Here is a 13,638-nt window from a genome sequence, read left to right on the forward strand (position 1 = left end):
CATGAAAGCCAGAGTCGGATCCATTTCACGACAAGATACCTTATTAATTCTTTCCCGATTTGCAGGTGAAAGAACATAAAGGAATCTGATGTTTTGTTTATGTCAGAGGGATTATGTCCCAAAAAAAGTATGCTGTATATAGGCTACTCGGAGAAGAGGGCAGGCTTTGTCAAAATAAAACAAATCTTGGGGGTAAGGTGAGTGTGGCGCGTGTGCATATGATAACGTGTCGCCGATGCCGATGGCATTGATCTGCTTTGCTCACGTTGGTGCAACCCTCTGGCAAGTTCGAGCAACACAAGATTGAATTGAAGCCTTTTAGCGTTGAACCTTCGAACCAGTCACAGACCTTTGACATTTCAAATGTAATTGTCAAAGTACAGGCCAATTTGTTTTTCTCCCCTTAATTCATTTAACCTTTTATTCAACTGATGTAGCTCTTCAAAAAAAAGTCAAGTCATATAATGACCTTTTGTTTTATTGTTTTGCTTTTTCGATAATTGAATCAGGGATGTAGCACCCGAAAATACTTAAGACACTCTCTTTTTTTCTATTTAGCGTAAAAGAAAATCCAGTGTTATTAAACACATAAATCAAGTTTGTGTGATTATATAAGCTGCTTACGCAAGTGCTAGACTTGATGGCCCCGTAACCCCGGTTGCAACTGCTTGCTTGACAAACCCGATGTCTAGAAAAGTCGCTAAGTTACCTGCAATGGACTGTGGGATCTTAGTCCTCATGTGGAGTCCAAAAATAGCAGCGTGATGTTGCCTGGGGACGTGGACGTTGTTTCAACCACCTGCAGTCATGTGTCCTGCTTAACACGTCCTTGAGCAACATGCTGCAGCAACGCTACCTGCTCCACTTTCACTCTAAGTGTGCGTGTGTGTGTGTGTGTGTGTGTGTGTGTGAGAGAGAGAGGGAGACACAAAGCACTGAACTTGTAAAAACTATCCTCGTTTTGAAAAGCGTTTTTTCACAAGTGCAGTCGTTTGGTCTGGGAAATCTCTCATTCGGCCATAACGGACACAGTTGCGGCTCTATTCAACCTCAACCTATTCTCTCTCTCTTTCTGTATCTTTGTCCCTGTCTCTCCCTCTCCCCTCACCACTGGCAATGAAGAGAACAGATGGACAAAAAAAAAAAAAAAAAAAAAAAAAACGCCCACAGCCACAAGGCAACAAAAACACGCAACAAAAGCCCAACGCAGTTGAGCATCTGCGTGTGTCCTGTCAATGCAGATTTGAGTGAAATAAGCTGCAGCTGTTTTCGGGGGGGGCTTATTTTTGGATGGAACGGGGGTGTTCATTCTTTGACCTCATCTGTCTTGTGTATTGAAGCAAAATTTGACTTCAGTTTATCCTTTTGGATTGCGAACCACAACTCCACCATGACCCAATGTATCATTGTGTTTGGCCCTGGGCTTGTTGTGGTTGTGTTGTTCATGTTTGATCCTCGAGTGTGGATTATTGAATATGTTGATGTGGATAGCTGGAAATATATATATATATGTATATATGTAATCTTTATCTCACGGTTAGTGGCTTGAATAAATCGATTTACATATAAATAGATTATATGTCTGAAGTTTGGCACGCAAAGCGGTCCTAGGTGGGTGGTTGGTTACAGTAACGCATTTGGGAGGCACTTTGTTGCCACTAAAAAATTCCGTATTGATCAGCTCGCTCGGTTCATTTTGCAGAAGGTGCAAAGTCATCAATTGTTCCCATTCGGAAAAGTGGCAAATACAAAAGATTGAAATGGCGACCGGGAAACCCGACGTTTGAGGCTTTTGTCACTTCGTTATGAATTGAGTGTCACTCTTGAACAATTTCAAAATGGCCTCAGCTGCTCGTTGTGACCACAAAACGAAAGTACGTTCAACTGTGATGAATGCAAGAGAACATCATCACATCTGGGTGGTGGTGAGCTCGCCCCCTAAGAACAAGTCCTTACAAAAAATATACATATTTTTTAAAACATGAAATCACCTCAAGGGGCCACTGACCTTCTTGTGAAGAGGATGAAAAGATTACATAAAAAAAGCATTTAAAATCCTTCTGGGCATCGACCTTCTCCATAGCGGTCATGCCAAAACTCTTCCAAATCCCCTTTCTTACTATGATGTCACGACCTGTGATGCACAATATTGTTTTCAAGTAGGATTCACGCACATGCACACACAGACATATACATCTATATCGATAGAAATCGTCTTTTTTGGGGGGAGAGATCTGTCTTTGAAGGGAGGAGCCTGTTGACAGTACTGACAAGTTCATTCATAGAATGGCCACAAGAGATTCCGTTCGTCATACCCTCTTGAATTGATTCGCACCATTTTGAATTAAACTGTCGTCCCGCTGAGTCGATCTGAATGGAATTGTTGGACTGTAAAATAGAAGCGCCCACCGCTGAGATAAACTCCCCCGTTCCCCTGGACAGGAGAAGCCATATCGAAAATGGGGGGGGGGGGGGATGGATAATTCAAGGATGTTCAGTATGTTTCAAGACACGGCAAACAAAACGTATTTATTTAATTACATCATGCTCAACACGCCTCCGTTTTTTTTTTAAAATACACTTTTCAATGTGGAAGTCCGCTGAGAGAAGTGTCATCAGCTGTAATATCAGCCGCCTTTTGAGAACAAACAAATGATCTTCGAATCGCTTCAAAGCGGGCGAATGCGACCGAGGTAGACAAATCGAATTCCGTGAGTGCGCATTAAGCAAACCGAACAAGAATGCAAACATTTCAACTGAGATCTTATTAACTGATGAAGCTCTACGTTTTCTCTCTCTGAAGAGAGAGTGTGACTGAAATCATGTTTATCTGCACTGGATAAGTCCACAGGTGCAGGTGAATTGATGGTATGGGCCAGAATTATCGGGGGATGGAATTACTGGACTTTTTGTTGTTGTAGTTTTTGGTGATAGTGGAAATCTGAATGGCAAAAAGCATCTTGACAAGTTGCAAGAAGAGATTTTTATGAGCTGGAGTAAATGAGGATGGCAAGATGCCGGTTTCCTTTCATCACGATGGTGATCTATTTCATGATGGTCTTCCGGCTTCTTGGCTTGGTTGACCTTGTTCCTGTAAATTGGCCGCCACACAAGGTGGGGCTGGAAGCCTCCGTTTGGTGCAGCGCGTTTCATTTTAACTCATGAAATGTCTTGATTTTTCCGAGTCTGCCGCAAGACTTTTTTTTTTCTTTTTTCCCAACCGGCTGCACAAGTGAAAGCCACATGGGACAACTTTCACGAAGCCTGTGCTCTCTCAGCTGGTGCTCTGTTCCATTTTAGCGCATCATTCCTTCCTTTCCTTATTTCACATAAGTGAGCTCTCCGGCGAAGGGGAGGACGGCGCTCTGCTCCTCCGCGTGCGAGCGATTCCTTCGGTTGGAAGGAGCAGAGTAATTAGATGTGAATTGCCTCTCTCATCTGGGACGGCCCTGCCGACTTCTAATTTGGCCGAGGCTTGAGCCGCGCACAGTCTAGCATAGCGTTGCGTCTGCACTCGGGATAAATGTAGTACATGTTTATCGTGAACAGTTACACCTTGTATGCATCTTAATTACTTTGGAAACTGCGGGTGGTCCCGTGACATGCAGTTTAGTGCAATGACTACCGCTGTCCCTGGTGCTGATGGAGGTAATTATCCACCATACAAATATGTGCTGAAAATATTTGCTTTGATGCTTTCAGGACCCCACTTCACGGCACAAATGTGCTTCTTGCGAGTGCGAAACATTTTGAGGAGATGAAATGAGTCTCTTACATTGGCCGTGATTGAGGCCACTCCCACAGCTGTGCAGCCCTCCCACAGCAAATCCGCCAGCCCTGGGCTCATCTGCAAAACGACCAACATCCGGTCTCACGCGCCTTGGTGCGGAGGTACGCCACACACTGCATAGGATTTAGACCAGTCTGAAAATAGAGCCTTGAGTGTTTTGCTATCTTAAAATTGTTTAATCTTAATCGCCGGTAAAAAGTTTTGATACACCCATCATTCCTTCTGCTTGGTACCTTGGAGCGCGGTATTAGTTCCACAAACTGTTTATTGTGTAGCTGAGGCAAAGCCCACTTACGCAAACAGCGCACAACCCCCCCCCCCCCCCCCCACCCCCCAGCCAAACATTTTACTAAAGCAGACGCGCTGCTATAGATGTACACAGTAAACACGGTTGGGGCGTGCAAGAATCGCTTAGCAGACAATGTTTGCCTTTAACCGCGCTCACGGGACAGATACGTCTCGTGTTGCTTTTGCGTGTGTGTGTGTGTGTGTGTGTGTGTTTGCCAGCCTTGTACGAGTTATAAAGAGGGCAGGGTACGCATATAGCCACCAGCTACGGTATGTCAGCATTAATGAGACGGCAGTGGAAGAAAGACGGGGAAACGTATCCTCAGATGTTCACCGTGAAGAGTGTGCGCGCGGCTGGCAGATAATCAAGCCTCACAAGAATCCGTATGAGTGCTGACCCGGTTTCACCTGGCCTTTCTTTGCCTTTCTGCTCACTCTGCCTCAAAAGAGCTTACGCAGGCCTTTTGTAGCACTTGAGGAATTGTCCCTTCCACTCTGGGTTTTACTGTCGCCCCGCATACACGATCAGTGGCCAATTTTCAATGCAAATTCACTGGCTGAGACTTTTTGACAAAGTGGCGAGAAGTTTCGTGCGCTTTGCCACAAAATGGGTCCTAATGTGAAAACCCAGACATCTCGTGGGCTGCTCCAACTTATGGAATGAGATATTTTTGAGTCCCCCCCCCCCCCAAAAAAAATTCTGCGCCATGAATGAGCCCCGCCCAACTGAGCGCCGTGCCCCCAAATCCCACCCCCAGCCGCTCCTTTTCCGCGCCGTACGTTCATGTTTAATTTTATACCGTGTACTTCGTTCAAAGCCATCATCTGATTAAATGTCTCCAATTTCAAATATGCAGAGTGTGACACGGTTCCGCTCCAACCGGATTGCCGGCCTGCTCTAAACTTCCATGTGTGATTTCACGTTCTACTTCACCGCGATGCGCATATTCAGGTTCATGCACTATTTATATCTGTTGTTTCCTAACTCGACAGGCTTGTCCTTTCTTCTTCCATCTCTTTGGACATTTTGTTGTTTTGGGCTCCTCCTCCTCCGCCACGTCTCTCATTCTTTTCTCTCAAACCTTTTCCACTTGAGCTCTCTTTCTCTCTCTTCATTCCGGTCGTCTTGCTTCCGTTCCGTCCAGCAGTTTCTTTTGCACTTCAGCCCATCGCACTTGTCACTCCACGACGGGCCCTCAAAGCCCACCTCCACACCCCGCCCGCGTCCCTCCCCATCATTACTTTCACATCTATTTCATTCCTTCCCGAGTCTCCGCCCGCCCCCCTTCCGTTTTCTTGTTCCCCCGGTCTTTTTTCAGATGTATGATTCATGGTTCCACCACTATGGCTGCGACATGAATATTTTAAAAGAACCAAATATAAATTTTCAGCAGAAAAGAAAGTTGGCGTCGGTGTTCAAGTGTGTGTGTGTGTGTGCGTGTGCGTGTGCGTGTGGGAGAGAGGAGGAGGCATAAGCTTAAAAATGTCTCAAGGAGAGGAAGGTGTGGATGAACTTTAATAGTCCGTTTCAAGATGGTTTTGTGGTCAGATTTTCTAGGAAGAAAAAAAATTGCAAAATGTCTCCCTCCTTTCAAAGCCAATTTTGGCTGCCAGAAAATGCTCTTTTCAAGACAGTATGGCCATAATTGGGATTATTAAGACTTTTTTTTTTCTTGTTATGGCGCTTAATGGCCTGACATGATCATCAGGCAACGGAGGACAGATGCAAACAGCGCCGTCACGCACGATCAAGGGCACCTTGTTTGGCAATATGTTCAGACACATACGCACGCACTCACAAGGAATAACCAAAATAGACTTTGCCGACTCAGTCAAACTGCCAATCAGACTATTTCCTCTTACATAACTAAACTTGCACTCGTGCTGCCGTTGTCCCTAAAATCTCACATGTATTCACGCCAACGTCCTTACGATACAGAAACATTCCGACCGAATACCGTTATAGTGCAATTGGTTGACGATAAATAAATAAATGGATCGCGGAGCATCCTCAAAATCAAGACAATGTGGCTTGGTCTCCTTGTCGGGTCTCCACACGCTTGCAATGCACAGCAGGTGCTCCCTATAATGTCCGAAATTAAAAAAAAAGTTGCATCCGAAATGCTACCGGGACAAAGATAATACACCACGCCTACACCGGTGATGTCATTTTAGGATTATAAATAAGATGATGAAACAAAAAGATGATCTACTCTCTTAACACTCATTTTATTTAAATGTTTTCTATTACGACTAGAAGTACAGTGAATAGCAGAAAATGACACTCATGAGTACGTAATTGGGACCTGGCTGGCACGCGAATTGCAAAGATTCACGGAGAAGAAACCACCATTGAAATGCAGTGAACAAAAAAGACATTTTAAATCCCACAAAAAAAAAAAACATAACCACCCCCCAAAAAATCACATCCCTCCCAAAATGTTTTTTTTCCAAGATGGATTTTTTTTTTTTAATGCTGAAAATAATACTCCAATCAAGAATATTGTTTCAATCGATTTCCAACATGACACGCTGACAGAGCTATGGATTGTATTTCATGCTTTTGACTTATTATGCACCTTGTAAATAATAGAATCTCGGGCGAGTACACAAATTAGACAACAACCTTTTTGCCACTGTGGAGTGCTAAAACGTGCAAACGCTAACGGCTTCTGACAATTACAGCAGCTGTCTGCCTAATTTAAAACGCGCATGCTTTGTGTGCTCGCCCTTCTCTCCTTTCAACGCAACTTTTTTTTTAACCTCAAAGCATCTGGCCATAGCTTGAACTCCAGTCAACTTTGCTCAATGCAGATTTGTTTGTTTAACTTTAATGTCCCCCCCCTGTCCTCCTTCCCAACGTCACTTCTTTCCGTGTCATGTCATGTCCCCCGTAATTCACCTTTTCCTCTGTTCTTCTCATGTCTCTCCCTCCATCCCACCCAGCAGTAGTGTCGCGGCTTCCGTAGGACGTGAGGAGATGTCGAAATGTTCATTGGAAAGTGGGTCACGTCAGGAGAGACCGGAAGGGAGACGAGATGGGACACACATGAAACGAAAAGGATTGGGCGAATGAAAAGCACAAGATGGAAGAAGGTTGGAGAGACGATGAGTCAGAGAGCATCAGACGAGCGAGCGCAATAAGGCAACAAGAGCGTTTTAAAAGGGGGAAAGTAGCGGCTGAGAGCGGATGACTACAAAGGGAGATTAAGGCAATGCGCAGGCTAGAGAGAATGAAAAAGAACAAAGTTCTCTTCGGTGGAAGAGGAAATGTGCTCTCTAGGCAAATGCGACGTATCGTAGAAAATGACAAAGCTGGGGAAAATGAAATTGGTCATGTACCTAATAACACTGGGGGAAAAGGTCCAGATACTGTCAAGGCCGAAAGAATGGCACATCACACTTAGATTATTATAGCCAACCTTTTTTTTTTTTTTTATCCGAGACTGTTTATAGGACAACACATCTGATATTTGATCCAAGTATTGAGTGGTGGTCACAATATAACAAATCATATTCTTTGATCAGCCAAAACAAGATGCTGTATTTTCCGCTCTATAAGGTGCACCTTCAATAAATGGCCTATTTTTAAATTGTTTTCATATATAGAGTGCGTAGCGTAATAAGCCGCATAGAATAGAAACTGCAACAGTGGCCGCGGTTGCATTATGCGTCCACTAGGTGGAGCTATGCTAAAGGGAATCCAAAACAATACAGTTTTATTGATCTAACGCTTTCATAACCGCTGCAGCTGGAACAAAGCGCTTTAAAATACTACGTCTCAGAAATCAAAATATTGATCCATATATAAGGCGCGCCGGATGATAAGGCACACTTATAAGGCTTTTGAGAAAATCGAACACTTTTAAGTGCGTGAATCTTGTTTTTTAGAGAGTATGGGGAAAAAAATCTGTATCGTGAACGAGTGCGCCATCGTGTTTTTGTCTCCGTTTCGTAAATGGAGCGTTCACAGCGGAGGACATGATGAAGCTTGCCGTGTCGCTTGCGGAGGTCACCCGTGATGCATCGCCGCTGTCATTTGAAGTTAAAATGTCACCGTTGTGCTGCGGACGCGCACAAATTGAATTTCACCCATTAAAAAGAGACAACACCTCATGTCGATTTCGACATCTTCAAACATCCCATTCTGCTGACAGATGACTGCGGGAGCGTGCCTGTCGAAACGCTCCCCCAGGCTTGATTCAGTGCAGCTGTGAGCATCCAAACACTTCATCTTTGCCGCCATTTCAAATGACTTCTGAGATGATTCGATTTATATTATTTACTTCGATTTATACGGTACCCTCGCACCGTTTTGTCGTAATAAGTAAACATTCAGTCACATCTGCACGGCAACGCCCACCAATTATAACTAATCTAATCTAACATGTTGACTGTGAGGTAATTGGGGAAAATGTGTCCGATTCTAAAAGAAAAGACAGATACGGATTGACAGGAACTCTGTTTGAGATTCAGTATTTCAGTTAGCTGTGGGAGATCAATAGGGAGCTGTTTAACGATTCTTTACTCAATAATATGATCAATAGTGTCTGGGATATGACCTAGTATGTGACAGCAACGACAACAATATTTGACCACATACTGTACATTAAGCAAACAAAACACAGACACACACACACATGTTGACTCAAACTTCAGTCGGGAATTGAGATTAAACGCTAGTTTGTTTCAAATTCCCGCATGTGAAAAACAGTTAGCGAAAAGGTAGATATGAAAGAACTTGGAAGGCGATTTGATCATTTCCTACAAAATGGGCCAATTAGAGTAAACAGCAAAAACTGTCGTACTTTATTTATTTGTTAAAACTTTTGGCAAACTCAAGCTTGCTCTCTTTAGGGAAACGCGATGGATGAAAAGCACGCAGTCTCCCTTCAACGACACCCTTCTCGTTTTGATGGCTCATATGAAAGCTAGTCGACCATGCCTGCCGTTTTGGAACGGCCACGGTTCAAATCGGACATGCTGGATTTTTGAGATTCCAGTTGAACTCCTGCTCGTCGGTCACCAGATTTTCAAGAATGTACCATTCGAGTCATACTCTGCAAAAGCCTGTTTTGTTTTTTTTTTTGTTTCATTCAAGTCTATTGTGCGATACCTGGCCAGCAACAAGGCAGAGCGCCAAAGTGTGCAAGTGGCTGGGAAGGAAAGACGGACGGCTTGCCAACTAAATGGACCCAGATATTTTTCGAAGTACTTGGCCGGCCAAAGTAGGGCCGAGCATTGTTGGACTCACATTTAGCAGGATCGCATTCTGACATGTTGCCCATGTTACTCTGGCTGGCCTCGATATAAAAGTAACATCAAGCGGTCACTTTGAGACGACGGATTCCATTTTGTTCTCGCCATCAAAGACATTTCTCATCTGAGAACCCAAACAAAACACGACGTTGCACGCGCTGAGCATTCGGTAATGACGTCGTCGCCTCCGCGTGTCCCATTGCAATTGTGCGAACTTCTGAGCAATTAGAAAAATTGATGGATATACTTTCTACTCTTCTAGTAGACCTTGCGAAGTGTTGCACTCAGAAGACATATGGCCTGAAAAGTGTCCAATAACTTCGATAAATATTAACTCAATAGTCGGATGCATTATGTGGACGTTTTAAACGTATGCGCATAGCAAACCGTTTCGTTGTAATAAACGAAAATGATGAAAAAGTCGATGCACCACTTTCACCCCCTTTTTTTTTTTTTTTTTTTTGCTGCATCCACTTCAATGCTGGCTTTCTCTTTGACGGAGCTACTTAGCATGTGCGGCGTGTAAGCGGTGCAGAGAAGTGTTTATTCTGGATTCAATTAACCATGTCTGCCTGTGGAACAAGTGACCCCCCCCCACCCTCCACCTCCTCACCCCCCCCCCCCCCCCATCCCCAAATCTATCTTATCAGTCCACCGAGGAAAGCTGGACGGAGCATTGTGGGATAAATGACCAAATCTTCACTTGTAAATGGATTTTGGTGTCATCTGTTTTTTCCACACAGTCTCTCTCGATGTCTTTATCGTCACACCTCTTTGTGCAGTCGATACCCACGCCCACGTCAAGCCTCTCCGTGGGTTTTACCGGAGCAAAACTGCATCGGTGTGTGCGATGACACGAGCCAGAGGGGAAGAAGAGAGCCGAAAGCTTTATTATTTGTGACTAATTACACCGTCGCTCATTCTTTGCAGCAAACAAACTCTCCCCTTCCTTCAACTCCTTTTGCGCACCCTCTTCATCTTTCTCCATCTAATGCTTTGTTCCCTTTGCCAAGCACTGAGTGCATGCTTTCCAGGACAGTGGCTTTAATCCATAGTTTTTTATTATTATGTGCAGGTTTACGTAGCTTTAATGATCAATCGGGGGTTTAGTCAAGAACTAAAATAAGATAAGATAAGATAGGATATCCTTTATTTGTCCCACACTGGGGAAATTTACAGCCTCCAGCAGCAAGAATGTAGGCAGAAAGAAGAAGAAAAAACAAACAAACACCGTCCAATTAAGTGCAATATAAATACAAAATGGATAAATCGCAGTGCTATTTACAGTTGTTTTCCACATCATTCAATTATTAAATATTATTGTTGCTATTTTTTATTCAGCAGCCTGACAGCAGTTGGTAGGAACGAGCGTCTGTATCTCTCCTTCTTGCAGCGCGGGTGTAACAGTCTCTGGCTGAAGGAGCTACCTAGTGCTGTCAGGGCGGGCTGGAGAGGGTGGGAGGGACTGTCCATCATAGCTTTTAGCTTAGTTAGCATCCTTCTGTTGCCCACCTCCTCCAGAGCGTCAAGGGAGCAACCCAGGACAGAACTGGCCTTCCTGACCAGTCGCTCCAGTCTCTTTCTGTCCCGGGCTGAGATGCTGCCCGACCAGCAGACAATGCCATAATGGATGGCCGAGGCCACCACCGAGTTATAGAAAGGGTATCGATAAGGGTATATAAAATACCCTTATCGATACCAGTCGAACTATCTGGGGCAGCAAGTTTAAAAACCATTCAGCAATGACTTTGTCTTACATTGCTCCATTTTAATTGTAATAACTCTAAATGACATGAACTTCTAATACACAAAATATTCCATTTGGGAAGTGACTTGGCCAGTCAATTACTGTTTTCGGTTGGAGGACTCGATTATGATTGGGTATTCATTTGAGGCCTTGGGAAAGGTCTCCGCTTTCCAGTCTTCCTCGTCTATTTCTTGTGACTCTTCTTAGTCATGCTTTGCGGTAACTCCTTCCATATTAACTTTCCAGTCAATGGCCCTCCTCCACGGAACGGCCCTTTCTTCATCTTTATCTGTTTTGCACGATAGATGATTCACGATGGATTCTTATTTTTTTTTCTTTTTGCACATTGTGTTTTACGTAATCCACCCTTCATCGAGCCGAATGTTTAATTGTGTTTTCAAGAGCAAAGCCATTAGTCACACTCGAATAAACATTTGCCTTGCGAGAGAGCACACCGCTTTATCAACTGATGGAGTGCTTTGTGTACACTTTTTCCGAGATTGAAAAATGAGCCTAAACAGAGGTCGGAAAGACCAGTCATCGATGAGAAAACGTATTTTCTGACGATGTCCGCACCGCATTTGCTGGGTCTACTTTGTCGCGGGTATTTGGCGAGGAATGGCTGTCACACAACAGCGGCAGATGGCATCCAGCTACCAAACGCTGCACTTATCGCATGCCACACTGAATGCCTGAGTGGAGGCAGGTGCAGGAAGGGGAAGCTGCTACACCTGCTGCACGTCGTCAATGAGCACTTTGCAACACCTGGGTACGATTCTGACGTGCTATCGGGTCAAAGCGCCTGACCAATTGCTTATATTTGCGCATTGTGGCTCTTTTCATGGATGTCCAAATTAACACTTGCCAGTGAATATCAACAGTCATCATTTAAACTGATCGCCGTTGACTAACTTCATACCAGTCAACGACAAATATTACAAAAGTAACTGTAATTATTTAGCAGAACTACTTTTATAGTTGTGCTGGGCTGACCCGGTACACAACACAATAACGGAGTAATAAGAAAACCCATTGTGAGTTTCAATTTCAGGAGAATAGGATGTTGCCGCCTCAGCGCCGTGGGATATGAGATGCCCTCCAGTGAAGAATAAACCCCACCGGCTACATCCTTTTGGCTAAGTTTGTTGAAAGTGGTTTCTTCCGCCAGCACTGATGAACAAGGGGACGCTTCCCTGTGAAGGTTTGAAGACATCGGGTATCGGGTGTATCGATACTTTTTGAGAAGCTGGCAAACATGAACACGTAGCGAGAAAAAACTCAAATCATCTTGCCCCATTGAAATGAATGGAAATGCAATCAATCCATCCCAGTGGCCCCACAAACTCGGGCAAAAAATGTTTCTAACGTGTTTTTAATAAGAAAGTAGCACGTGACCCCAATGCACTTGATACATACATAACAAATTTACACGTGCAATTTTTTTGCTCTAATTGTAAAATAGTCCAGGTCATGAATTCATATGTGTGTGTTGTAAATTTAAAGCATGATACCGCTTAAAATTTGACACGATATTAACGTGAAGGCATCGTCTTGTCTGTTTTGGGGTTTAACCCCACTTTCCAGTCGCTTCAATGCGGCGTTACTGCTTTTTGGCTTTCCCTCCAGACTTTTGTAATGCTTAGCCTCAACAAACAATGCAGCGTGTCTGTCTGCAGTCTGCTGCTCCATTTTAAAAGTCCGTAATGTGCGCGAGCCAAGAAGAAAGATAATTGGAAACAATCGAGGAGAAAGTAAAAGCACTGAGGCGAATACCTTTAGGAGATACGGGTGCAGGGGAAGTGTTGGCTTTTATCACTGTGAGACAAAACAGCATTATGATGCACACGCAACTATAGAGCTTTGCCCGTGGTCTCTCTCACACGCAAACGCACATCTGCGTCCACGCGCAGCAGCTTATCAGTTTGTTTGGTTTTGGTTTTTTTGTTAACCACGAGCAGTAAAAAAGGCAACAAATAATAATGACACTATTAAAAATCCAAATGTACTTTTCTGCTTTTTTTTTTAGTTTGCTTGATCCACTGCAGAGGAGGCTTGTTCAGTTCCAGGAGTCAAAGCCTCGGAAACGGGACCGGTAAATTTTTTACGTTCTTTTAAGTGGGTTCTCTTTGTAGTTGTGCACTTTATAGAACGCAGTAACTAAAAGGTACTCGCATGGGATGTCAAAGCTTTTTAGTCAGCTGCTCGGCCATACGCTTTGCTACAACAGCGAGAATTTACAGGACCAAGTGGGACTGACTCAAAGCGTGGGGAGGGGGCGTGTTCCCCCCCAATGTGTCATTTCATGACTATTACTGAGATATTGACGACTATGATTTTAAATTCCAGAAAAAGTTCAATAATTATAGGCCTAGAAAAGTGTTTGGGGGGTAATCCGGAGTTCAATGTATCGTGGAAAAGAATCAACAGGATCTAAATCAGGGGTGTCAAACTCATTTCACATTGTGGGCCGCATATAGCCTCGGTAGATGTCAAGTGGGCCGGACCATTAAAAATGACACCATACTCTGCTGTAAATAACCAAAATAATATGTAT

This window comes from Hippocampus guttulatus, chromosome 16 (assembly GCF_054856545.1).
Source record: "Hippocampus guttulatus isolate MCC_2025c chromosome 16, RoL_Hgut_1.0, whole genome shotgun sequence".
Classification (NCBI taxonomy): Eukaryota; Metazoa; Chordata; class Actinopteri; order Syngnathiformes; family Syngnathidae; genus Hippocampus; species Hippocampus guttulatus.